Below are 26,255 nucleotides of genomic sequence, written 5' to 3'. Positions count from 1 at the left end.
GAAAAAGACCAGTTGTCAGGAATGAGCATGCCAGCACCACCTCTTTGTCCAGTGGAGCGAGGGGTGTGGCTTCGCGTAGCGGACTCGGAGAGTGCAGCTGGTGTAGCTGAGTTTTCTGGGCGGATCCATGTCTCAGTCAGGGCTAGGACCTGAATGTCTGAGAGTTTCACCAGTGAACTGATGAATTCTGTCTTGTTTACTGCGGACTGACAGTTCCAAAGACCAAAGGTAGTCCAAGTCCCACACTACTTTTCCTAATATTGATGGGTGTTTCTCTGTTGTAGAAAAGTCGTGCTTCAGCAGCAGGGACCATGGTGTGTGGGCTGGGACCACTTTCTGGGAGAGCGGACAGGTTTTGTGGATTGCGTGTACGGCAGACTGTGCGTCTTTTCCGGTTGCCAACAATGACGGGGATGCGTGAGAGACACATTGTGCGTTAGACTGAAAACAGACAGGCGGCAGCGGTAGTCGGTGTCCTTGCTCGGTGGACTCGCGCAGGTTGACTCGCAGGTCTTTACCATGTGTGGGCTGACGCTCAAGCGCAGTCTGTGCCCTTTTAGGTACCTGAACACAGTCACAGCTGTTTCCAACTTGACTGATTGTGCCCAGCTGAACCGCCCCTGTCTGGTTTCACTTGGGCAATCAATAGAGGGTGTGACCCGCGTCAGCTGACCTCACCTATTGTTGCAGAGAGAAACTGAAAGTCCAGTGCTAAGCACTGAACAACCCCCCAACACAAAAACAAACCCAAGCAAGATTCACCTTACCTAAGCTGGCTCAACCTTCTTCTGACTAAGATTCAGTGCTTGTTTCAGTGCCTCTGGTAGCGTCTCTGAGCTGCTCCTACGAGCGATTCTTAGCTAATCTTCTAACTTGTTCCTTACTTCGACTGCTTTTATCTGTCTGTGACTGAAAACTCACATAAGTTTTACTTAATCACACACAGCTGTCTCCTCCTCTTAGCAGTTTTTCCTGTGTATTCACAACTGCTCTCTCACTGTTAGCCAGTTAGCTTCGTTAGCATTAGCTCTGGTTAGCTATGGCTTCTCCCTGCTCCTCTCCCTCTTCTGCTCTCTCCTGCTCAGTGTGTCAGATGTTTAGTTACTCCTCTGGCTCCTTTTGTGATAGTGGTACCTGTAACAAGTGTAGTTTATTTGCTGCGCTGGAGGCGAGGCTTAGCGATCTGGAAGCGTGGATAATCCCTCTTTAGCTGTGATAGTTAGCAAGCCCCCTGTAGCCGGTGCGGACCAACATAGTATAGCCTCTGCTAGCCATCCCCTGGCAACCCCCGTGCAGCCGGGAGGCTGGGTGACTGTCCGAACGAAGCATAGTAAGCCAAAGCCCACGGTACACCACCCACCCCCCCTTCACGTTTCAAATAAGTACGCCCCTCTCAACCACACACCGACCGAGGACACAACCCTGGTCATTGGTAGCTCTATTTTGCAAAACGTGAAGTTAGTGACACCAGCGGCCATAGTCAAATGTATCCCTGGGGCCAGAGCAGGCGACGTCGAGTCAAATTTAAAGCTGCTGGCTAAGGCTAAACGTAAATACAGTAATATTGTTATTCACGTTGGCAGCAATGACACCCGGTTACGTCAATCGGAGGTCACTAAAATTAACATAGAGTCAGTGTGTGAGTACGCCAAGACGATGTCGGACACCGTAATCTTCTCTGGACGCCTCCCCAATGTGACCAGTGATGACATGTTTAGCCGCATGTCAGCACTCAATCGCTGGTTGTCGCGGTGGTGTCCAGAAAATGATGTGGGCTTCGTTAATAATTGGCACTCCTTTTGGGGGAAACCTGGTCTTATCCGGAGGGACAGCATCCATCCCACTTTGGATGGAGCCGCTCTACTCTCTAAGAATCTGGCCGATTTTATTAGAGACCCAAAGCCATGACAAACCAGAGTTGGGACCAGGTTTCAGAGTCGCAGTCTTACATGCTCCTCTGAGCTTCCTCTAGCACAGTCACACACCCATAATCTAAATGTTATAAAATCAGTGTCTGTCCCCCGACCACTTCATTTGTTTAATGCTAAAATAAACAAAAGGGGAGTTGTACATGAAAATCTCAGAAAAATTAACTCATCTCCTGTCATACAGCATCATAACAGGAGAATTAAATGCGGACTCTTGAACGTTAGATCCTTATCAACCAAGGCTCATTTAGTCACTGATTTAATATTGGATAACCATATTGATTTATTATGCCTCACTGAGACCTGGCTTTGTCCTGATGAGTATGTTAGCCTGAATGAATCCACTCCTCCTGGTCATATAAATAGTCTCATTGCGCAGGACACTGGCCGAGGAGGGCCAGTCGCTGCTATTTTTGATTCAAGCTTAGCAATTCACACTAAGGCTAAGCTAAACTATAATTAATTTGAAAGCCTTTTTCTTAGTCTTTCTCACCCATCCTGGAAAACTCTACAGCCAATTCTATTTGTCATAGTGTACCACGCCCCCGGCCCATACTCTGAATTTCTATCTGAATTCTCTGAGCTTATATCAAGTTTAGTGCTCAAATCAGACAAAATTATTATCATAGGGGATTTTAACATTCACATGGATGTTAATAGTGATAGCCTTAGTTCTGCTTTCTCCACACTTTTGGATTCAATAGGCTTCAGTCAGTGTGTACATAAACCCACCCACCTCTACAATCACACGCTCGATCTAGTCCTTGCATACGGCATTGATATTGCAGATTTATTAGTCTCTCCTGAGATTCCTGCTCTGTCAGACCATTATTGAATAACTTTTAATTTTTTATTACTTGACTACAAGCCTCTCAGTAAGAGCTACTCTTCTAGAGGTCTATCTGATTCAGCAGTGGCTAAATTTAAGAAACTAATTCCTTCTGCTTTGACATCATTACCATGTCTTACAGCGACTGAGAATACTCCGACTAACTTAAGTCATTCTCAAATTGACTTTCTCATCGATAATGCTACTGGTTCACTGCGATCAGCTCTCGACACTGTTGCACCCTTCAAGAAGAAAATAATGAAACAAAGAAAATTAGCTCCATGGTTTAACCTCCAGATTCGCAAATTGAAACAAACATCGCAAAACTTTGAAAGACATTGGCGTTCGACCAAACTGGAAGAGTCCCGTTTAGTCTGGCTGGACAGTCTTAAAGTGTATAAGAAGGCCCTCTGCCATGCCAGGGCAAACTATTATTCATCATTAATTGAGGAAAACAAAAACAATCCCAGGTTTCTTTTCAACACTGTAGCCAGGTTGACTCAGAGTCACAGCTCCATAGAGCCTTGTATTCCTTCGGCCCTAAGCAGTGACGACTTTATGAATTTCTTTAATAATAAAATCTTAACTATTCGAGATAAAATCCATCACCTCTTGCCCTCAACTGACCTGACCCCGAATTCAGATAGCCTGGATATGGCAGCAAGGCCTGAAATTTATCTGGACCATTTCTCCCCCATTGACCTTCATCAACTCTATACTTTGGTTTCTGCATCTAAGCCATCAACATGCCTGCTAGACCCCATCCCAACTAAGCTCCTTAAGGAAGTTTTGCCTATATTAGACAACTTTTTATTAGATATAATCAACACGTCTTTATTAACAGGCTATGTACCTCAGTCTTTTAAAGTAGCTGTCATTAAACCTCATCTAAAGAAGCCCACTCTTGACCCTGAGATTTTAGCTAACTATAGACCGATATCTAATCTCCCCTTTTTTTCTAAAATCCTTGAGAGAGTGGTTGCTCATCAGCTCTGTGACTTTCTCCAAGACAACAGTCTATTCGAGGACTTTCAGTCAGGCTTCAGAGTTCATCATAGCACAGAGACGGCACTAGTAAAAATTAATAACGACTTATTTATCGCTTCTGACACGGGTCTGGTCTCTGTTTTAATCCTATTAGATCTCAGTGCTGCATTTGACACCATTGACCATCAAATCTTACTGCACAGACTTGAAACCTCAATTGGCCTTAAAGGAACGTCACTAGCTTGGTTTAAGTCATACTTATCAGATCGTTCCCAATTTGTTCACATCAATGATCAACCCTCCGCACATACAAAGGTCTGCTTTGGAGTGCCACAAGGTGCGGTGCTTGGACCAATCCTTTTTACTTTATATATGCATCCTCTAGGCAACATAATTAGAAATTAGAAAATTTCCATTGTTACGCTGATGATACGCAATTATATCTATCTATGAAACCAGATGAAACTGATCAACTATCTAGACTTCAAACATGTCTTAAGGATGTAAAAGCCTGGATGAGCCGTAATTTCCTGATGTTGAATTCAGACAAAACTGAAGTTATTGTTCTTGGCCCAAAACACCTCAGAAGCTCCTTTTCCAACAATGTAATTTCTCTAGATGGCACTACCTTGGCCTCTAGCACAACTGTAAGGAACCTCTGAGTTTTATTTGACCAGGATTTATCCTTTGCCTCCCATATAAAACAAACTTCAAGGACGGCTTTCTTTCACTTGCATAACATCGCAAAAATTAGACATATCCTGTCCCAAACAGATGCTGAAAAATTAGTACATGCATTTGTCACTTCTAGGCTGGATTACTGTAATTCCCTGTTATTTGGTTGCCCCAATAAATCCCTTAGGTCTCTCCAACTGGTGCAGAGCGCTGCTGCTCGTGTTTTAACGGGAAGCAAGAAAAGGGATCACATTTCTCCTGTTTTAGCTTCTCTGCACTGGCTCCCTGTGAAATCCAGGATTTAAATTTAAAATCCTCCTCCTTACTTACAAAGCTCTAAATGGTCAGGCTACGTCCTATCTGTCACAGCTCATAGTTCCTTACCAACCCTCAAGATCACTGCGCTCTGAAAATGCAGGGTTACTTGGGGTTCCCAAAATTTCCAAAAGTAGGTTAGGAACCAGAGCCTTCAGCTACCATGCTCCTCTCCTATGGAACAATCTTCCATTTTCGGTCAGGGAGGCAGACACCATTTCAACTTTTAAGGGTAGACTTAAGACTTTCCTCTTTGATAAAGCTTATAATTAGGGCTAGCTCAGGCTGCCTGGACCAGCCCATAGTTAGGCTGACATAGGTTTAACCTGCCGGGGGACTTCCCCTGATACGCTGAGCTCCTTTCCTTCTCTCAATGCTGCCATCAGAAATCATGCATGTCTGTTAACTGCATTGCCATTTGCAAGCTTAGTTTAGCTCTGTGATAGCCATGTGGTACTCTCACTACCTGGGGCTCGCGATTACAGAGCCTGGGTCTGTTGAATTGCACTACGCTAATCCTGTTGCCTCTCGGGAGCGTTCCTGCTCCCTTGTTTCCTAGTTTCCCTGGATCCTGGCCGTAACCTTGACTGTGCCTGACCGTGGTGATAGCTGTGCTGATGCTGCGACCCTGCCTTTGGTTGTGCTCGTGCTGTGGCTGTACTGATACTGTGCCCCTCGCTCACCCTGATTGTGGTCTGGTCCTGGTTGAGCCGATGCTGTGATCTTGCCTTTGAACACCTCCCTTTCAACATATGCATGAGACTGTTATCATCTCCCTCAACATCATCATAGAGTGCAATTACTAATTTCACACCTACCCTTATTGTAATATGACATGCATCTGTTTCTATTATTGCTGTGCCTCTCTCCCCCTCTCTCTTTCTCTTTCCTTTTTGCCATGATTGTATTTCATTTGCTATCACAACATCTATTGCTTGTCTGTCCGTCCTGGAAGAGGGATCCCTCATCATCCTCTACTGCTCTTCCTGAGGTTTCTTCCTTTTTTTTTTTCCCAGTTACAGGGGTTCTTTTTGGGGAGTTTTTCCTTGGGTGATGTGAGGGTCTAAGGGCAGAGGGATGTCGTACACTGTAAAGCCCTCTGAGGCAAACCATGTTTTGTGATAATGGGCTCTATAAATAAAACTGAAACTGACTAATAATAACAACAATAATTTTATTGTCGGAAATACTCTGAAAACATGGAATCAAGGAAGCAGACATTTTGGAATTACGAATCAGTACTCCAGTTTTGGCACCTATTTTACTGATTTTGCACAGTCGTTCAGATGTGGCTTTTAAAGAATGGAAGGATGCTGGAATTTTTAAATTACAAGATCTCCTTTCAGGTGGGACTCTTAAATCTTTTTTCTCAGCTCTGGGCTGAAATAACTCCTATGCTGTAAACAGCATAGGAGTTATTTCAATTCATTACCAATATATGCAAAAAGTGGTCTGAAAATGAATCAACCTGAAAAGATATTGTTGAAAGCTTGTTCTTCAAAGAAGAAAATTCTAAGTTATACGTATGATCAAATGTTTGTGAAAATCCCTGCTATCAACAGCAAAACAGCCTGGAGTGAAGATTTTGGGTCCCACCTGGATGATAAGACGTGGAGAAACATTTTGCAGAATGCAAAGAAAATTACATGTTCTAACAAATCCTAGGAGATACAATTTAAGATCATTCACAGACTGCATGTAACTCCAGCTATTCAGTGTGTTCCTATGTGCTCCTCATTATGTCGGAATTGTAAAACTAGCTGTGGTAATCACAGCCATCTTATGTGGTCATGCCCTCGGATTGTAAACTTCTGGCTGTCAGTCCAAAATGAAATTAAGGAAACATTTGGGATTAAAATACCTTTAAATCAACATAATTTTGTACTGAGTTCAGATTTCAACTTCGAGCACAGGTCGAGGTACCTTCTTAGAATTGCATTATATGTTGCGCGCCTCACAATTTTACAAAAATGGTTAGATAAAGAGCCTGCTGATATCACAATGTGGTACACAAAGTTTATGTCAATTGCCACTGGAGAAACTGTCACATGTATTAAGAGGTACTCTTGGGGGTTTTGTAAGGGATTGGTCCCCAACAGCTATATACCTGAAAGATGAATGGTTAAGAGTTCTTAGTATTAGTCTGTTGGTATTTATCACAGATAATATTCAATCAATAAAACTCATGTCACTTTGATTTGTCCAAAAACTAAAGTGATTTATACCTCTCCTTCTTTACACAACATAGTCAGAGCTACATATAGTTCTTGATTATAATGTTTACATCAAGTTTAAAGTTTCAGAGCTGCAGAAAAAGCAGAAGTGAGTGAGAAGTGAATAAATTGGCTTTCATTCGTGCATTTACATAGAGTCATTTTCTGCATTTCTGTTCTGTTTGAGCCTGATCAGGAACTGCTGTTGCTGAGGTGATGAGGCACTGCATGTTTTTGGGCTGGCCAACAGGGTTTTCAATTGCAAAAACGAGCAGGGTAATGAGGAAAGAGGGAAGGACACATGAAGTACGAAAATGAGAGTAGAACAAGCTTGTTGATATTAGTAATTTTTGTATGTGCTACATATCCAGCTGTATGTATTCAAATATAAAATAAAATACTCTTTCTTGTAATATGCAGTGACATGTGACGATAACATAATGAAGTCTCAAACCTCTAAACTCTACTGCCTTGTCCAAACATCCAACAACTTTAGTGATTGCACATCTCATCAGCCAACCATTAATCATCCAAACATCATTCACATATTTTGCTAAACAGGATTTTTGTTCATTATCAGCTAGATTATGGGAGTTCCAAAAGCTTGTGAGTTCGCACTCGAGTGAAACTGTCATTAGACAGTGTGAATTTCTGTCCAAAAATAGGGTAGAAGCTGATTAGCTTGTGCTTAATGTCACGCCTGCAGACAGAACTGTGCTACAGAGAGAGAGAGAGAGAGGTCCCCTGCAAATACTACTTCAGACCCCGTGAACACTCGTAGAATGTCACACCGAGTCACAGTCAAACCAGCACAGTGTAGAAACCACCACTCTGCATTCAGTGAAGGTCTCTCTTTCCTCATCTGTATTTATGTTTATATTTCATCCATTTATAACACTTCGCTCAACAGGCTAGCCCAACACACTAACTACATTTGACTGCTTTTCTGCTGATGCAAAAGCTGCCCTCTGAAAGTCCAAGATTCAACTAATCGGTCCAAGACTCCTCAGTTGACTGAGATCCCAGCTAGCTTTGGTTCTGAAATATTTTCTAGAATGTACAACCAATGCAGTGTTTCACTAACGCTTTCAGTAGTAAGTTCTTTTTAGTTCTCAGAATCTTCCTTTTAAAGTTAGAGTACCATTCTCAAAAACATCATTAAAATGTTTAAAATGTTTTTGTTGTTTTTTTTTCATAACATTTCATATAACATTACATTTTCATTAAAACATGTTCGATAATCTCAGGCCTCAATAACGTCCTAAATGTTGATTTGAAAATGTTCCTTCTTTGTTCTCATTAACACTGTGAAGATGTTTGATAAGAGAACATTCTCTGATCTGTCATCTGCCAACATCACCAAAACATCTTTAGAATGTTGCAGTTCAAACGTTATGTCTTAGTCAGCACTTAACCTTACAGGGACATTATTTAATTGATAAACATCCTTAAAACTTTCTTTAAACATGAGATCAAAATGTTTTCTTTAAAACATTATTGCAACTTGTCGGTAACGTTAGCTAATGTTGTGGGAACATTCCCTGCCAGCTGGGATTGCTTCAAGTCAAGCACTTGTTGGAGAGGGGGTTGTTTTTCAGTGTTCTTTGGATGTTTCACTCCCCAGATTTAGCTGCAGAAGGAGTGCTCCTTGGCTTCACAGTACTCTCCAGTACAGGTAGCTGCAGACTCAGATCCAGGGTCAGTCTGAATGAGATGGAGGCAGCTGCCTGGAGGAAAAGAGTCTTTGCCCAACAATGCTTCAAGATAACGTCATCTTCTGCTTCTGCTTACAGCTCAGGTTTTTGATACAGGCTCTGGCTTTTGTTTGATATCTACTGTCAGAAAAAAGTGTTGCACGTGTCTGATCTGTTGTTACTGCTGTATGCACCAGTGTCTGGAGTAACTATTCACATGTAAGTAGTTACAGTTATTAAATTAGAAAATGTAATTGCAATCAGTTACAGTTACTGAGAAAAAATATGCAATAAATTACAGTTACTAATCAAAATGATGGTAATTACAAAGAGGTTACAAATGAAAAAAAATCTTTTCAGTAAAAAGTTTATATTTTGAAGAAAACATTCATTCTGTTGCTTTCCATCTTGTTGTTGGGCAGGAATCCCTTGATTTGGCAGATTTTGTTAATCACATGTAATAAGTTGTATTAGTATAATGAACTAATTAAAATACTGTGTGACTTATTACATATTTAACAGAGTACTAGTAATCTGTTTTCCAGAACTTTTTAAAAGTAACCTTACTCCTAACTCCTAACCTGGCTTGTTTAGTAAATTTCATGATCACATTATGAAAAAATAAAAATAAAAAAAAGAAAGAGCAATATTCATACTGAAGAGCCAAATCAGATTCAACTGACATAGTTCTGAGTCTGGTACAGTCAGTGCTTAATTTGTAAATCATAAGGTGCCGGAACGCAAAGTACATATGACAGCGCAGGGATGACGAGACGGGCACAGGTCCCGGAACATATACAGAAAATGGTGCTGAAAACAACACGCAAATGCCCACTTGCCATGCTGTGGGACTTACAAGCCTCAATTTCAGATAATATCCATGGTATAAGTGTTATGACAATAATTTACAATTATTTAGGCTATACTCTGCACAGCACGGGCAATTGCCCACATCACCACAGGTGGGACTTACAGTACACAGTCAGCAATTAATTTCTCAACAGGTCTAACTTGTAAAACATTAAAAAAAAATCAGAGATTACAATAAATAACACAAATCTTTATTAATATTATTAATTATTATTATTTAAAGATTGGCACGGCGGCCTATTAATAGACAGTATGCTTACCATATTTAGTTGTCCAAAACACTCCACACCACGAGCATGTCTGGATTCTCCTCCCCCTCTCTGGTTCGGGTTTTACTGCGTGTGTCAGTGGCAGTTCTGTGTCCTTTGGCCACCCACGACCTCATGTACGGGACTGGATTGAATTTAGCCAGGGGGGGTCCAACAAGATTTAGGAAGAGTAAAGATGATATGGTGGATGTGAGCAGAGATGCACGGTTGGGAGTTCATTTGAGAAAATCCGCGCTCACATTCAGCACTTGCAATGGGAATGCTGTTGACAGCCACATGTAACCCCATCAGTTCATCAGGTGTGTCGTTTCCATCTGAGTCTCTGTACTTTCTGTAGGCCCGTATGACTGCGCGTGGGTTGGCAATGTTAAAGCGCTGACACAGCGACTCAACCTCAGTCTCTCCATACAGCGCACCTGCATCCTCGGGCCAATACTGTGCGTAAAGCACCTTCAACTCCTCAATAAACTAATTATCTGGCAACCGGCCTCCTTGGGATAACATACGGCCCTTCAAGTTCTTGGCCACAGTTAGGAAAAACTGCTTGGGGTCCAGTGTTTTGTCGCTTGATTTTCCTCCATTCAGTGTGACGCCATGGAAAGAGTTTTCCTCAATTCCCCTCTGGCTCAGTTCAGTGTAGCGCCCTGGCCGATCTGACATTGCCTCAAGTACCCTGATTTCCCGACAAATTGTCTTGTGTGCTGAAATGATGGTAATGTCTCGTTTTTGAAGCTCGACTGAGAGCTCGGACAATTCTTGCAATGCATCGCACATTATGCCTAAGTTGTTCACAAACGCATGTGAAGATATGCGCATAGCAAGCCCACTGTATGTTTGCTTCGTGATGCTATCACGGGAGGGATCTTCTGATGCAGTTTTGAAATGCTTGTAAAGTGCTGGGTAGTTCTTTCACACTGCTTCAACGGTTCTAAAACTTGATGCCACCCATCTAGTGTCTAAAATCCGACCTATTTTGCATAGCTGGACATCTAGGCTCTCAGCAGACTCTCTCAGCTCCATTCGGTTTTTGTTAGATGTGCTATACAGTGCATATAACTTGTCTATCAATATTTTAAAGTGAATTATAGCGCCCATCTCTTTCACTACGTCTGCGACCACGAGCACAAGCCTGTGGGCTGAGCAGTGCCACAGAGTAATGTTGGGGAAAATGGCCTGGAGCTGACTCGCCACTCCGCTTTTACGCCCTAACATAACAGAAGCGCCATCACAAGTTACTCCAATGAGGGTTTTAGAGAGAAAATCCTGAGTCAAATGCAGGCGCTCTAGAGCAGATAATAGTTTGTGAACAATACCTTGAGCAGTTAGATCATCTAGCTCTACGAGTTCAGTAAAAATGTTTGCAGGCTTGTCCATATCAGGCAACTGAGCCCTAAGGTATATTATCAAGCAGCTCTTTTTGCTTAAACTGGTTGACTCATCCAGCATTAGACTGAGTTTGGGTGCGCACTGTACTATTTTTTCAAACAGTTTCCTTTTCATTTCTTCCGAAATATGTTTCTGTATGTTTACACACGCAACATTGGAGTGTAAAATCCTCCCCATATCGAGTCCATTTAACTCTTGGCAATCAATCTCATGTTCGAAGCCATGTGCGGGACGGTGGTGTTTAGCCTCCTTGTACGCCGTGCGAAATACGAGCTGTAGTGGTCATCTGTTCAGACAGACTATTAATTATAGACTGTCCTAAAGTGTCTACTTTAGCCTTCTCAAGAATGCTTGCTGCTGCTAGGTGAGCTTTGGTACGGGCATGTTCAAATACTTTTTGAGTGCGCGTTGCTGTTTTTTAATATCTGGAGCAGATGAGGTCACTGTACTTGAAACCCATTCTTTTGCGAGTTTCATCCCCCCCGTCTTCTCTGGCCCCAAAGTCCCCACCGCCTTACAAATTGTGCAGCCCAAACCCGAATTTCCCATAAGAAGCCAGGGGAAGTAAGTCTGCTTCACCTTGAACTGAGCTGCTGTCCAAACAGTTGTGCATCCCATCCCTGACCTGTCGCTGGACGTCCCACATTCTTCTCCACTCAGTGCGCTCTCCTCTCCTTCTGAATCTTCCTGTAAGCGAGCTGATGTCGCGGTTCCCGCCTCTTGCTCCGGCTGCTCTACCGGACTAGCTGATGCCAGGGTACTGGCCTGTTGCTCCGGCTGTTGGTGGTCCACCTGGCTGACTGCTGGCGCTGTAGCTGGCCCCCACTCCGGCTGGCGCTGAACCTGACCAGCTGCTGCCATGGTACCAGCCTCCCGCCCCGGCTTGGCTAGCTGTCCGTGAACCTGGCTAGCTGCTGCGGCGCTAGCCTCCTGCTGCAGCCGGTCTTGCCAGTAAGCATGACCGCTGCAGCTGCCCTCATCGCCGCTTGTTGCTTTTCTGACTCGTTTTGAAGCATCATGCAACTCTTCCTTCTTTTTGAAAAAAGATAGTAAATTCAACTGTCTTTTTGACATGTTTGCGTTGAAATACCATTTGTTCCTCGCTGCTTGCTCCCCAGATGCAGCAATTTTTTTTTTTCTATGTCAGGGGCGTGGTTTGTTGGCCCAGCTTTTCAGTGCATCAACAAATCTCCGACTCTTTCAAATGACGTTAAATCTTTGTAAACAACATGAAATTCTTGGGATTTGTTCTGTAAATGAATTTATGCATATTATTATTTTATTTAATACATTTTTAAAAAACGTTTTTATATTATTATTATTTTATATATATACGAGAGGTGCCGGATCTGCCCAAATAAGTCCCGGAACACAGGGAGGCCAAAATCAAGAGGTGCCGGATCCTGTTCCGGCAGGATCCGGCACAAATTAACCCCTGGGTACAGTCCTTAAGCAAATGCAGTCTTTATCAGTTTTCTTTGGGCCCAATGAAGCCACATGTGCTGTGGTGGAAGACAGTTGTAGTCGAGGCTATATTAATGCTGATCAGATGCTGATTGTGTTTGTTTTTTTTCTGATCAAACCACAAATTCAAACAAATGTAAACACAAAGCAATTTAAAACAACATCCACATCTCACTGAACCAGATGTGATACACAGCAGTAGGTATAATACCTGTTTTACATCTGTGGTCTCTTTTGAACAAAGTGTAGTTATGACAACAGAGAAGCATTTGAAGGTCAGACAAACATCAACATGTGGTGCTGTTTGCACTCGTCTTCAGTAGCCTGCATGTTGACAGTGTAATCACTGTATACAGGCTGCACATTGTGCTTCCCCCCTAGTGCTTTACAGATAATCACAATCAGTACCTGGGTGTGATACAAAACCTGTGTTTGATACAGAGCTGTTCTCAAAATGAATACAATATAAAAATGATCAAAGAAATTGATCAAGAAATTGCTTGATACGGTTTCAAGCGTGAAATCTTGTCATGCAGGTGTGATTAGTACAGTCAGGAGCCTTCTCACAGCACTGCTGGCCAGGCTGTATTTTTGAGTTAAACCGCCCAGTTGGTCATTGTTGAAAATGTAGTGTTGAAAAAAATGCATTGTGCCAGATTTTATTGCTGTAGCAATCCTGTGCTGAAGGATGAAGCTTGTGGACTCCACAGCTATTTCAAGCATATTCATTGTACTTTATAGATTGGAGATGGCTGTAGCATCTGTGTGAGAAATACAGCTGGAAATGGAAAAGGCCTCCACTGGCATCGCATTCATCAAAATAGATTTTCTCCACTCTCAGGAGACCCAGCAGAAACTGCTGCTCTTAATAGGCCGATATCATGTATACACTATGCTTTCTCTCTGTAAATTACCATTACAACCAAATAGCATTTTGCTGTATGCACTGACCCTGCAGAGTCACCTTAATTCTCACAACACGGAGCTCTAACAGCAGAAACACAAATACAGACTGACGTTTTAGCCTCCTCTCATTCACAGCCACTTCCTTAAAGTGCAGTCATAAATGAAATGATATAAGCAGCAAATATGAGAGCAGCAAAGTGAAACAACATCATGTATAAAGAGGAGTTGGGGCTGAAGCCAGGACTAATGATTAACTACAGTCCACCCATGGCTGTGTGGGCTGTGGAGATAACTGACTGCTTACTTACTGTTGTAATTCAAATGATGCATTGCATGCAGTATCAAGACAACAGCAGCAGATTCACCATAGTAATTTGGTTATTTTTGAAACAACAGGTCCATGACTTCAGACAGAGATAAATAAAAGTGGTCTCTAATATATTGCTCTTCACATATTTTAGCAGTTAGACAGCTAATTAAAGGATCATGATCACTTTTATGTAATGTTTAATCTGCGGCTACTTTCTGCCACGGCCTGTCTGGGAGCTCACTTGACATCAGTGGCTCTACAAGGGTTTGGACGTTCTTGGATGCATGTCCTGCAGTTTCTCACCAGTTTGGCTGCCTATTCCTAGCCACCATACTGCTTCTCTGGCTCGCTCTCTGCACCTAGTCATACCCTGATGTCCCTCATGTAGCAAATCTAGGACCAAACTGTGCATGGCTGTGGGAATGACCAGTCTGGAACCTTTGAGTAACAGTCCATCATGAACAGTGAGTAAAGCTCTGTCTGGCCAGTAGGCTTTCACTGAGCCTCTGAGTTGGCTACAGTCTGGCCAACCTTTCTGGCAAAATGCCATGACTTCTGCACAAACACTATCCTCTTTTAGCTGTTCTCTCAACTGTGTAAGGTAGGTTGAACTGGCTGGCAGGTTGTTCACTATCTCATCTACATAGATGTTAGTGTCTTCCATTCAACTTTTGTCACTGTCCTTTAAACTTGTGTTTTGGCTGACAGGTGCCCGTGAGAGGGTATCTGCTGTTAGCAGGGCTTTACCTGGGGTGTGAAAGATAGAGTAGCTGTACCTCATCAGTCTGAGTCGGAACCACTGGATTCTTGGGGGTAGTTCTGTTAGTGCTTGGTGGCCAAACTGACGAGTGGCTTGTGATCAGTCTCTAGTGAAAAGTGTCTCCCGATGAGAAAGTCTCTGAACCGCTCACAACCCCATGTTAATTCCAGCGCCTCCTTCTCCACCTGTGCGTACCTCTGCTCTGTGTCCGTCATGGAGCGTGATGCATACGCCACCGGTCTCCACTGCTCACTCTCTCTCTGTAGGAGAACTGCGCCTAGTCCATACAATGACGCATCTGCAGACATTTTCAACTCTCTGTTGGGGTCATACAGTGCCAAAACTGGAGCTGATGTTAGATCAGTTTTTAGTTGGTCGAAGGCTTTTTGTTGTACCGTGCCCCAAACCCACTGGTTTTTCTTTGAGAGTAGGTCGTGCAGTGGCTTATCTTTCTCTGCCAGACCTGGGATGAATTTCCCCAGCTGACTGACCACACCACTGTGGATCTCTCCTGTGCTTGTAGGTGCTTTCATTTCCCTAATAGCACAAGTTTTGTCTGGGTCTGGTTTCACCCCTTCTGTAGACAATATGTGACCCAGAAACTTTACCTCATGTTTGTTTAGCTCACACTTCTCCATGTTCAGTGTGACTCCTGCTTCCTGCAGCTTTTGTAGGACAGTGTGGAGTCTGGTGTCGTGCACATGTTGGTCCTTTCCCCAAACAAGAATGTTGTCCATATGACACACAACTCTCTATAGTCCATCGAGTATCAGGGACATTCTCCGCTGAAAGTGCTCTGGGGCTGATGCTATGCCAAACGGCAGTCTGTGGAAGTAGAAGCGCCTAAAGGGGGTTATGAAGGTGGTGTATTTTGCCGACTCAGGGCTTAGAGGAATCTGCCAGAAGCCTCTGTTAGCATCTAGCTTGCTGAAGACCTTAGCACCTGCGAGAGAACCAAGTGTCTGTTCGACTGAAGGCAGGATGTATTTCTCTTTGCAGACTGCTTCATTGAGGTGAGTGAGGTCTACGCATATACGCACTGTGCCATTTTTTGTTGGTACTGGAACCATGCCTGAGCACCACTCTTTAGGCTCCTCGATCCTCGAGATTACACCAAGTCTCTCCATACGTTCCAGCTCTGCTTTCACTTTCCCTAGCAAGGGGATGGGGGCTCGTCTTGGAGTTGCAAGAGAGAAGGAGATGGCGTCTGGCTTTAACTTGATGGAGTATGGCTGCTGCAACATACCTAAACCCTGACACAGCTTTGGGTATGACTCGTCCATCTTAGCTTTGTCAATGCCATCTACTCTGGACACCAGGTTAAGCCTGACACTTGCTGGTCTGCTTAGTAAAGCTGTGTGTAGATCCTCCAGTACATACACCTTTTCCTGTATTGCAAGCTGTCCTTTGATCAGCGTCTAAACGTACATTCCTAAGACTGACAGGGGCTTACCACCTGGGCCAAACAGTGGTATGTCAGGTTGCACTAGATGAGTGTGCTCAGACATGGTGTGATAGGTCTGTGCTGAGATAAATGTGGCATCAGCACCTGTATCTATCTTAAATCTGACTTTGTGTTGTCTTATAGTCAAATCTGCAAAGCATGGGTCTGAGCCTGCATTAATTGAGCCTAGACATAGCGGTGCTGCATTAGAGGTGCTGGCAGTTTCTATTCCATGAACTGTCTTAGCTGATCTGCACACTTTGCTATAGTGTCCTTTTTTTCCACAGGTGTGACATGTTACCTCTTTGGCTGGGCACTGTTATTTCCCGTGGCTGGGGGATTTTCCACATATGTAGCTTACTTGGCGGTCTGAAGGTGTTTTCGTCTTGGCTGATGTGCTTTTATTTTGATATGGGGCTTTGTGTGTTGCTTGCTTTTGCACTTTTTTTTCATTGTTACTGCATCAATGTCTTGTTTATTGTCACCTCTGAGATCTGTTTGCTGTCATTTTATCACTTCCGACTGTCTTGCCACGTTGACTGCCTTTTGTAGGGTCAAATCTTTATCCAGCTGCATTCGCTCGGACAGGCTAGTGTCTCTCAGTCCCACAACTAGACGGTCTCTGATCAACTCCTCGTGGAGTGCGCCATAGCTGCAGTTTTCAGCTAATGCATATAGAGCAGTAATGAAGGTGTGTACAGTCTCATTAGCCTGCTGCACTCTTTGGTTGAATCTTGCTCTCTCATAATTCACATTTTCCCTGGGCATGAAGTGTGACTCAAATGTCTCTTTTACCGTGTTGTATTGTTGTCTTCCCGCCTCGGAAAGAGCTTGTCCTCGCAGTATATCGTCTGCTTCATCACCCATGCAGTGGATTAGCGTGTTGACTTGATTAGCTTCTGAGCTAAAATGAAGATTGCTGGCCAGTCGGAACCGTTCTCCGTAAATCTCCGTATCCATCTTTCCCATTAATGTGGTTTTGTGAAGTTGAAAACTTCGGGAGGCTGAATAGTGAATGTAGCGCTTGGCGGCGCATTGGCTGCTAACTGGGGAGGCTGCGTGACTGGCATGCTGGCGCCGTCGTCCTCGTCCAACTCGCCGTGAGAATGTCAAAACTCTCCCTTTTACAGCTTTCTTGCACGTACCCTTCTCTGTCGCAGCACTTCTGACACCATGTCCTATTATGCATTAATGATTCACTGCCCAAACTGTCGGGTTTTTCTGGAACTCACTTTAACGTCTGACCGCATTAAATCCGTCAAGCGTCTGCATAACTCTTAATAGGCAATACAGAGCCTCCGCTCAGAACTACTTCCTGTTGCAGTCCTTTCAACATAAGAGCATATTGAAATTTGCTGAACATCACCACACAGGACAGGGAACAGAGAGGTGCTCAAATTTATTTAGAGAGTGAGATCAAGGAGAGCAAGGACATGGGGAGAAAGATGGAGGCTAGACCGCGGCAGAACACCACCGAAATGTTGGCATTGTATGTTTCTGCAAACTACAAATATGTAATAAAAATATGTATTAAAAAGTACATCTCACACTAATCAAAGTGACATAGTATATCAACTGACTTTGTCATCAGGAGGCGAAGGGGATGGTGGATGGTGTGTTACCTTAGGGAGACGCCTTCCAAGCTGCAGACCACCGTTTAAAGCAATAAACAACAAAACTGGTTGGTTTATAAAGAGTCATGGCAGTGTTTCACACAAATTTTTAGCCCTCACTTTTCAGTGCTTTTTCACAGGCCATGGCAGTTTTTCCAGTGGCGATGGTACCATGACATGGCTGCGTTCTCTGCAAGGATCATGCCACTAGAACAAGGTATTTTAAGCTCAAAGGTGCTCTTTTCCATTAGCAACTGATTGTTGTGCCTAAACCTAACCACACATTAACCACAGCATTGTTGAAATGTAAAGAAATGTGAAGTTACAACATATCTACAACATAACAAGGTATGACGCCAAGCATTTTTCTGGAGATTGGGTTACATACTGGACACATAGGCGCCCTCTCGCCAGCCTCCCAACCCTACACCTTTCAACTCACGTCGGAACCACCCTCCACTCCTACTCCTAGCCCAGCCCCCCACCCCTCCATCCTGGCCCAGCGCTGAAACTGACACTCCCCCACTACCATTTGGAACATCGGTTACACTCCAGCCTGAAACAGCATCACCCAAACAGATGATCATGCATCCCATGATGCACCTAATGATCCTTTAATTAGCTTTCTAACCGATAAAATACAGTGGCTAGAGCATAGACTTCATATGAAGATGGACGACATGCCCCCACTTAGCCCCGCTATGCCTAAGTGAAGCTAAAATATCTGTGACACAGCCGCTGCCATCTTGCACTGGTGATGTCATTGAGAGCCGGAGTCTGCACTGTGGCGACATCCGCTGTGCGGGAGTTCCCACCAAAACACCTGTCCTATCAATCACGATCATCCCCAGTGAATGTGAGTGCACGGATTGGCTGCCATAGCTTTCAATCATGGCGGAAAATCCCCTTGTTGTGAACTGAATAACTCATAAACACCAAACTTATCATAAAAACAAACACTTGAACAAACATCAGGGTGATGAGAACTACCTTCACTGACAGACACCATCTTTTGGAAAAATGTATTTGTACTCTGAGTTTTTAGTTTGGCCTGTGTCCCATTCACTAACATGGAGGGGTGGGCCTTATGACCTATACTGCTGCCAGACACAAGGGCGCGATGGAGAGCTCTCATGTTGTCCATCCCTACATACAGTCTATGGTTACTGTGAACTGTGAAATCAATAATATTTTAAAAGTGCCAGTTGCTGTCAAAACAAACATTTTAAGTGAAAATGGGCTGAATTATAAGCGCTAAACAATCAACCAGGGTTTTCCACACATTCATTTATTTGTGGTGGGCCTCCTCCTCCTGAGTCTCCTCAGTCTGAACAACACATAATGTGCATTGTGGATGTCAGAGGACCTTTTTCTGGCTGGCTCTAACTTTACCCACCTATCAGCTAAAAAGCCATTGAGATATCTAGAAGAGTATACCTACTTGCTCCTCAGTAACCCACCCGTCCACCTTGCAGTATAGCCACTTCATCAACTCACACTAAATATATAGAGAGAAGTGTATGTGAAAGGATATTAAAAAAACAAACAAACAAACAAAAAAAACCAAATCTGTGTTGAAATCGGCAAGAGGAGAGCTAGTTATCATCAGCTCTGAGCAGCCGGTGGCTGCTGATCACAGCTCACAGAGCTCACCTTGTGAGCACAGTGAGTTACATTGTGATGCGATCAATATCTATTCAATAAAAAATGATGATTGGGCAAAAGCAAATTGTGACAATCTCATAATGTATTCAACATAATCTCAGACAATGTAGCTTTTGGCGAGAAACTTGAATAAAAACAGCTGTTTGAAGAGAATGTTTTTATGTTTTAACAGCAATACACTGTAATAAATGATTCTGTGATCATGTAGGTTTTAATTGATGAATTTGGTAAAATATATTCAATATTAATGTGTCCTTGATTTTGTGGTAATTATTTAAGTAAAATTCAAATAAAAATGTCTTGAATAAAAACGACGTATTCTGGGCTAATCAAATATAAGCTTTCTGTTTATGTTATTCTAAACAGAGAGAAAATTGAATAAATCCAACTTAATGGAATCGGTCAATTTTTAATTGAGAAGCACTTCCTATTAACTGCGCTTTTTGAATTTGGCAGACATAGCCACAAAACATGCAGAGGGGGAGTTAACCTTTTCTACTTTACTCATCTATGTTATCTGGTTGACTCCGGTAAGGAAACTTATTTTGTGCAAGTCAGGACAATATATGCTGCAAGCATTAAGCCTGATGTGATGCGTGGTATAAAAACCTCCCCATTAAAATTGATTTGTTCTACCTTTACATCAAACTCAGTAAAAATTTAGCCAGTCACTTATTATTGTAATTACATGTTCAATTAGGCTTTACAATTCATTAAAAATCTGAAATATTTAAAATGGTTTAAATAATAAAGTCAAATTAACAAGGTTTGTTTTTGGAGAAACTCTCAAATCTAGAATGTAGGCTATAATTGTGTAAAAAAAATAATTTCTTGCTAGGCTGGATGTCATCAGTGTACATATAACAATAAAGGGATGCAAATACTTATATACCAACCAGCCCTACAATACAGCATATGCATGTGATAGATACAGGGATGGTTTTTATCTGCAACTAAGCAGAAAGGCACATTTTGTAATTAACATTACTGTGTTTCTCTTATGTGCCCCCAGATGAGATGTCAGTGCAAAACCTGTGGATACAGAGCAACGACAAGGGGTGATCTCCTGACCCATTACAGGCTACAGCACAGGACATTTGAAACTGGAAATTCGGTACCTTGTCTTGTTCATGATTGTCCATGCTCCTTTAAAACTTTGAGTGCCCTACGCACGCATCTTTCAAGATACCATCCAGAAGATGAAGATAGAAAGCCAGAAGTATTCCTCTGTTTCTCAATTTGCTCATCTAAACATTCCACTTAAAAAGAATATTTCCTACACCTTGGCAATCATCTGAGGCGTCATGAAACCATAGAGTGTGTTTTTGCTGGATGCACATTTAAGACAAATATATATGTCACATTTCTTTCACACAAAAGCAGAAAGCACAGGTCTCATTCACTTGAAGACTTAAAGCCAGATGTCATTGGTGAACACCAAACTTTACCACATGAAGCTGATCATGTAGGTGACAGTGATTATGAGGATACCTGTATAAATACTCCAGTGGATATATCGAATGAAATTCAACAAAGAATTGATTTACTTCTCTTGAAGTTGGAAAGTGTGCACAACCTCTCTGGTAAATGTATCGATGATTTGGTGGAGGAGCTTCATTTTATCTGCCCCAGTAATTTATCAGCTAGTTGAAACAAGTTTGAAAAAGAACAATTGTGCCGTGGAAGAGGACATCCATCCATCCATCCATCCATTTTCTTCCGCTTATCCGGGGTCGGGTCGCGGGGGCAGCAGCCTAAGCAGGGAAACCCAGACTTCCCTCTCCCCGGCCACTTCGTCCAGCTCTTCCCGGGGGACCCCGAGGCGTTCCGAGGCCAGCTGTGAGACGTAGTCTCTCCAACGTGTCCCGGGTCTTCCCCGGGGCCTCCTACTGGTGGGACGTGCCCTGAACACCTCACCAGGGAGGCGTCCTGGAGGCATCCTAATTAGATGCCCGAGCCACCTCATCTGGCTCTTCTCAATGCGGAGGAGCAGCGGCTCTACTCCGAGCTCCTCCCGGATGACCGAGCTTCTCACCCTATCTCTAAGGGAGAGCCCAGCCACCCTACGGAGGAAACTCATTACGGCCGCTTGTACCCACGATCACTACCCAAAGCTCGTGACCATAGGTGAGGGTAGGAATGAAGATCGACCGGTAAATCGAGAGCTTTGCCTTTTGGCTCAGCTCCCTCTTCACCACGACAGACCGGTGCAGAGTCTGCATTACTGCAGACGCTGCACCGATCCGCCTGTCGATCTCCCATTCCATCCTTCCCTCACTCGTGAAAAAGACTCCGAGGTACTTAAACTCCTCCACTTGGGGCAGGACTTCGTCGCCGATCCAGCGGTGGCACGCCACCCTTTTCCGGCTGAGAACCATGGTCTCGGATTTGGAGGTGCTGATTCTCATCCCAGCCGCTTCACACTCGGTTGCAAACCGATCCAGTGAGAGCTGAAGGTCACGGCCCGATGAAGCCAACAGGACCACATCATCTGCAAAGAGCAGGGACCCAATCCTGAGGTCACCAAACCGGACCCCCTCAACACCCTGACTGCGCCTAGAAATTCTGTCCATAAAAGTTATGAACAGAATCGGCGACAAAGGGCAGCCCTGGCAGAGTCCAACCCTCACGGAAACGAAGTTCGACTTACTGCGGCAATGCGGACCAAGCTCTGGCACCGGTCATACAGGGAACGGACAGCCCGTATCAGGGAGTCCGAAACCCCATATTCGGAGAACCCCCACAGGACTCCCCGAGGGACACGGTCGAATGCCTTCTCCAAGTCCACAAAGCACATGTGGACTGGTTGGGCAAACTCCCACGCACCCTCAAGGATCCTGCCAAGGGTCCAGAGCTGGTCCACAGTTCAGTGAGTGTACAGTGAAAACCGCATTGCTCCTCCTGAATCCGGGGTTCGACTATCCGGCGGACCCTCCTCTCTAGTACCCCCGAATAGACCTTACCAGGGAGGCTGAGGAGTGTGATCCCCCTGTAGTTGGAACACACCCTCCGGTCCCCCTTCTTAAAAAGAGGGACCACCACCCCAGTCTGCCAGTCCAAGGGCACTGCCCCCGATGTCCATGCAATGTTTCAGAGTCACGTCAGCCACGACAGCCCCACAACATCCAGGGCCTTGAGGAACTCCGGGCGGACCTCGTCCACCCGCCCTGCCACCGAGGAGCTTTTTGACCACCTCAGTAACCTCAGCCCCAGAGATAGAGGAGCCCACCCCCGAGTCTCCAGGCCCTGCTTCCCCAACGGAAGGCGTGTTGGTGGGATTGAGGAGGTCTTCGAAGTATTCCTTCCACCGATCCACAACGTCCCGAGTCGAGGTCAGCAGCGACACAGTGTTGACGGAGCACCGCTTCCCCCTCCTGAGACGCCGGATGGTGGTCCAGAACCTCTTCGAAGCCGTCCGGAAGTCGTTTTCCATGGCCTCGCCGAACTCCTCCCACGCCCGATAGGACTCCTTCTTCAGCTTGATGGCACCCCTTACCGCCGGTGTCCACCAGCAGGTTCGGGTGTTGCCGCCCCGACAGGCACCGACCACCTTACGGCCACAGCACCGGTCGGCCGCCTCAGCAATGGAGGCACGGAACACGGCCCACTCGGACTCGATGTACGCGGCCTCCCCCGGGACATGGTCGAAGCTCTCCCGGAGGTGGGAGTTGAAGCTCCTTTTGATGGGAGACTCTGCTAGATGTTCCCAGCAGACCGTCACAATACCTTTGGGTCTGCCGGGTCTGACTGGCGTCCCCCCCCACCATCAGAGCCAACTCACCACCAGGTGGTGATCGGTTGACAGCTCCGCCCCTCTCTTCACCCGAGTGTCAAAGACATACAGCCGCAAGTCCAACGATATGACTGCAAAGTCGATCATTGAACTGTGGCCTAGGGTGTCCTGATGCCAAGTGCGCATATGGACACCCTTATGCTTGAACATGGTGTTCGTTATGGACAATCTGTGGCAAGCACAGAAGTCCAATAACAAAACACCACTTGGGTTCAGATCGGGGGGGCCATTCCTCCCGATCACGCCCCTCCAGGTCTCACTGTCGATGCCAACGTGAGCGTTGAAGTCCCCCAGCAGAACGAGGGAGTCCCCAGAAGGAGCACTCTCCAGCACCCCCTCTAAGGACTCCAAAAAGGGTGGATACTCTGAACCGCTGTTTGGACCATAGGCACAAACAACAGTCAGGATTCGTCCCCCAACCCGAAGGCGGAGGGAGGCTACCCTCTCATTCACCGGGGTAAACTCAGCATTACAGGCACCGAGCCGGGGGCAATAAGTATTGCCACCCCTGCCCGGCGCCTCTCACCAGTGGCAACTCCAGAGTGGAAGAGAGTCCATCCCCTCTCGAGAAGACTGGTTCCGGAGCCCAAGCCATGCGTCGAGGTGAGGCCGTCTATACCTAGTCGGAACTTCTCAACCTCGCGCACCAGCTCAGGCTCCTTCCCCACCAGAGAGGTGACATTCCACGTCCCCAGAGCTAGCTTCTGCAGCCGAGGATTGGACCGCCAAGGTCCCCGCCTTTGGCTGCCGCCCAGCTCACATTGCACCCGACCCCTACGGCCCCTTCTACGGGTGGTGAGCCCACGGGAAGGAGGTCCCATGTCACCTCTTTGGGCCGTGCCCGGCCGGGCCCCATGGGTAAAGGCCCGGCCACCAGGTGCTCGCCATCAAGCCCCACCCCCAGGCCTGGCTCCAGGGGGGGGCTCCGGTGACCCGCGTCCGGGCGAGGGGAACTCCAGACCATTGGTTGTCATCATCATAAGGGTCTTGTGAGCTACACTTTGTCTGGTCCCTCCCCTAGGACCTGTTTGCCATGGGTGACCCTACCAGGGGCATGAAGCCCCCGACAACTGAGCTCCTAGGATCATTGGGACAGGCAAACCCCTCTACCACGATAAGGTGGTAGCTCAGGGAGGGGTTAAGGTGGTAGCTCAGAGAGGGGGAAGAGGAAGAGGACATTGTCACTGAATTGGCAGAGGAACTCTGTAAGTCACATCCTACAAGCAAAGCATTGGGAGTAGATGGGCCCTTCAGTTCTGTTTATGAAAGAAGAAAATATTTCAAGGAACAGTTTGAATTTGTCGAGCCAGTGGAGTGCATTCTTGATTCGCAGGAGAATCTCAGCTTCAAATACGTGCCCCTTCTTCAGACCTTGCAGCATATATTGACTAATAAGGATATTTCACGAGGTTTTAAAAAAAAGACTAAGCTCATCCACTCACTATGAATCATTTCAAGATGGGGAATATTTCAAACAAAACCCATTTTTTTGCTGTAGAGGAACTAAAATTAGCATTAATTCTCTACATTGACGATTTTGAGGTTTGCAACCCATTAGGAACGTCGCGTAAAAAACACAAGATCACAGCTGTTTATTGGGTCTTAGCAAATATACCACCTGGACTGCGCTCTACACTTTGTGCAATAAACTTGGCCATTCTCTGCAAGGCTGTTGATGCTAAAACATTTGGCTATGATATTGTGTTAGAGCCTCTTTTGAAAGATTTGTCTGTCTTGGAACAAGAAGGAGTTTTTGTTGCCAGTGCTGGAGAGAATATGAAGGGACTGTATATTGTGTGGCAGCAGACAATCTTGGTGCGCACTCTCTTGGTGGACTTGTTGAAAGCTTTACAGGTCCTTACGTTTGCAGGTTCTGCTTAGGACATTGTTCTGAATACTCTCGAAAGGAGGTACGCTGTGGAGAATTTCCACCTCGAACAGAGGAAGCCCATATTTTGCATCTCAAAAGAAAAAAAAAGAAGTAGAAAGTAAAAGAAGCTGAGGTACTTCAGTTTTGTTCGAGGTTACCCTCCTGACATACTCCACAACCTTTTTGAAGGCATTGTGCCTTCAGAATTAGCACACTGTCTTAATACTTTCATTAAGAACAAATACTTTACATTGTCTGAACTTAATAACTTAATCAAGCAGTTTCCTTTTAAGTTTACGTATGATCTTGACCGTCCTCAGGCCATCCCAATTAATTTTGCAAGTCGTTGTACTGTAGGAGGAAATGCTCACGAAAACTGGGCACCAATAAGGTTACTGCCACTAATCATTGGCTCAAGGATACCCATTGATGATCCAGCATGGCAAATTCTTATGACCTTTAAGGACATTGTAGAACTCTCAGTGGCCCCTCTACACTCCCCTGAAAGTGTTGCTTATCTTGACCAGAAAATATCTGAGCATCGTCACAGATTGCAAGAACTTTTCCCTCAGCTGAGCTTGACACCCAAACACCATTTTTTTGGAGCACTATCCAGCTCTCATGAAAGCTTTTGGTCCTCTAGTTGGATTGTGTACTGTGCGCTTTGAGGCCAAACATAGATTCTTTTAATGTGTTGTGAGGTTCTCAAGCAATTTCAAGAATGTCTTGCTGTCTCTTTCAACGAAACATCAGCTGTCAATGGCTTACAACTGGCAAAGAAATATGGCTAAGCCTTCCCTGATAATCAGTAAAGTGTCATCTTTGCCTTTGGAAGTACTGCATGTTGAAATCCAGGAGACCATTAAGAAAGTGTTTCCTCAGCTGTTAAGTGTACAGTTATCACTGTGACATACCATGGAACTAGGTACTCAGCTGGGATGGTCTTGCCATATGATTCTACAGGGGGGCTCCCAGATTTTGTCGAGATTGTACAGATGTTGACCTTGGAAAACAGTCTTTATTTCATTGCGAAGAAACTGAATGCTTGGTACCAGGAGCATCTCTGATCTTTTCTGTTGGAAAGCTGTGGGGATGTGATTCTTGTTCATCAGCACAGCCTTCCAGATGTCTGTCCACTTACAGCTTACAGTCTTGCAGGAAAGCGCATGGTTACATTGAAACGCTACATCTGTTGCACATTTTAAATTACATTTCCATCACAAACTGCAGTGTCGGCTGTCCACCAATCACTCGTTCTCAGAGG

The 26,255-nt window shown here is 44.8% G+C and overlaps 1 protein-coding gene and 1 pseudogene across 1 annotated transcript in view; one reads left to right on the top strand and one right to left on the bottom strand.

Moving 5' to 3' along the window:
• The window catches only part of LOC121949058 (contactin-associated protein-like 5), a 362,843-nt gene that overhangs the window by 283,797 nt on the left and 52,791 nt on the right, over positions 1-26,255 (bottom strand). The window lies entirely within an intron of this gene.
• Positions 1,040-1,908, top strand: LOC148188449 (uncharacterized; annotated as a pseudogene).

Source organism: Plectropomus leopardus, chromosome 10, assembly GCF_026936395.1.
Source record: "Plectropomus leopardus strain MGB_pleo_1.0 chromosome 10, ASM2693639v1, whole genome shotgun sequence".
NCBI lineage: Eukaryota > Metazoa > Chordata > Actinopteri > Perciformes > Serranidae > Plectropomus > Plectropomus leopardus.
This window is presented reverse-complemented; position numbering and strand designations above follow the sequence as displayed.